This window comes from Coccinella septempunctata, assembly GCF_907165205.1.
Source record: "Coccinella septempunctata chromosome 6 unlocalized genomic scaffold, icCocSept1.1 SUPER_6_unloc_5, whole genome shotgun sequence".
Lineage (NCBI taxonomy): Eukaryota > Metazoa > Arthropoda > Insecta > Coleoptera > Coccinellidae > Coccinella > Coccinella septempunctata.
In genome coordinates, this window is record NW_025408031.1 from 1 (window position 1) to 2,500 (window position 2,500).

A 2,500-nucleotide genomic window follows, 5' to 3' on the forward strand; every position below is an offset into this window, starting at 1 on the left:
ACTAGAGGCTCTTTACCTTGGAGACCAGCTGCGGATATGGGTACGAGCCGGCGCGACGCCTACACGTGGCCCTCTCCCGGATTTTCAAGGTCCGAGGAGAAGATCCGGACACCGCCGCAAATGCGGTGCTCTTCGCGTTCCAAACCATATCTCCCTGCTAGAGGATTCCATGGAACTCGAACGCTTATGCAGAAAAGAAAAACTCTTCCCGGATCTCTCGACGGCGTCTCCGGGTCCTTTTGGGTTACCCCGACGAACTCTCTTGCGAGGGCCCGAATTAAGGACGGTTCCGCTGCCGGGTTCCGGAATAGGAACCGGATTCCCTTTCGCCCGACGGGCGTGCGTAACATGTCAGGCATCCTAGCAGAGCTTTGAGCTGCCGCTACATTACCTTTAAACACGATTAACAACGCCACATCAACATCGGCTTTCGCCTAGGGCTTAGGATCGACTGACTCGTGTGCAACGGCTGTTCACACGAAACCCTTCTCCACCTCAGCTCTCCAGGGCCTCGCTGGAGTATTTGCTACTACCACCAAGATCTGCACCGAAGGCGGCTCCAGACGGCCTCACGGCCAGCCCTTCTGCGCTCACCTCCGCGACCCTCCTACTCATCAGGGCTTCATGACCGCCCCGCGCGAGGCGAGGCGACCGCACATGCCGCTGACGGCCGAGTATAAGCACGACGCTTCAGCGCCATCCATTTTCAGGGCTAGTAACTTCGGCAGGTGAGTTGTTACACACTCCTTAGCGGATTCCGACTTCCATGGCCACCGTCCTGCTGTCTTAAGTTACCAACGCCTTTCATGGTATCCCATAAGCGTCGATTTAGGCGCTTTAACTCGGCGTTTGGTTCATCCCACAGCGCCAGTTCTGCTTACCAAAAATGGCCCACTTGGCACTCTGATCCGAAATCTCGCGGCTTCACATTCAAGCAAGCCGGAGATCTCACCCATTTAAAGTTTGAGAATAGGTTGAGGTCGTTTCGACCCCAATGCCTCTAATCATTCGCTTTACCGGATGAGACTCGTATGCAACGAGCGCCAGCTATCCTGAGGGAAACTTCGGAGGGAACCAGCTACTAGATGGTTCGATTAGTCTTTCGCCCCTATACCCAGTTCCGACGATCGATTTGCACGTCAGAATCGCTACGGACCTCCATCAGGGTTTCCCCCTGACTTCGTCCTGACCAGGCATAGTTCACCATCTTTCGGGTCCCAGCGTGTACGCTCTTGGTGCGCCTCATCTCGCAATGAGAACGAGACGCCCCGGGAATGCGGATCGGTCGTGGAGACCGATCATCTTCCCTCGGTCCGCGTGAGCGGACGTTTACTTTCATTTCGCCTTTAGGTTTAGTGATTCCCAATGACTCGCGCACACGCTAGACTCCTTGGTCCGTGTTTCAAGACGGGTCCTGAAAGTACCCAAAGCAATAGCGTCGCTGATCGGCGTTTCAAGAGGTCTGTCCGAGAACACCGCGGCGAACAGTCGCGAACGGACGGAATCGGCACTAGGTCCGATCGCCATCGCGATTCGCATACTTGCCGCGGGCCGGACGCGAACTAAATCGCGGCCTCCCGCCATCAGTAAACCGTCGAGCGAGCTGTTCGGTTAACGCGTGTCCGCAAACATCGGCAGAACCGAGCTCGCGGTCTACACTGCGAGACCGTAGAACAGCGCCCAACGGATCGCGACGACCTACTAGGGGAGAAGTGCACGCGTCCGACGTCGGGTTGACGATCCGAAGGGCGCAGCTGGCGCGAACGCCACCGCTTCCACATTCAAAACGTCCCGACATCAGCCGCGAATGAATCTCCCCATTCGACCTTTCGGGTTTCTCAGGTTTACCCCTGAACGGTTTCACGTACTCTTGAACTCTCTCTTCAAAGTTCTTTTCAACTTTCCCTCACGGTACTTGTTCGCTATCGGTCTCGTGGTTATATTTAGCCTTAGATGGAGTTTACCACCCACTTAGGGCTGCACTCTCAAGCAACCCGACTCTAAGAAGAGATCCTCTAGCAAGCCGCAGCGGTCGCTACGGGCCTGGCACCCTCTATGGGCGATGGCCCCATTCAAGATGGACTTGAACGCGCCGCGAACTCGCCAGATAATGGATCCTTCCAAACACCACATCTCCCGGCGACCGGTTACGATCGCGGGATTCAGTGCTGGGCTAATCCCTGTTCGCTCGCCGCTACTAAGGGAATCCTAGTTAGTTTCTTTTCCTCCGCTTAATAATATGCTTAAATTCAGCGGGTAGTCTCACCTGTCCTGAGGTCGTAAGTTCGAAATCATCGAAGCGCGTCCCTTCCGGTCCTTGGAGGCTAGCGATCGCTATATCACGTCGCGTAAGTCCGCCGCCCTCGTGATAGAGGGGGCGACTTTGACGCAGACGCAAAAAGCGACGCTCCGCCGCTTCAGACCTAAGAGCACGCGTTCGGGGGGTGCGCTCATGAAGGCAAGATCCGCTTTTCACCGAACGGGCGTACTTTGCGATCGG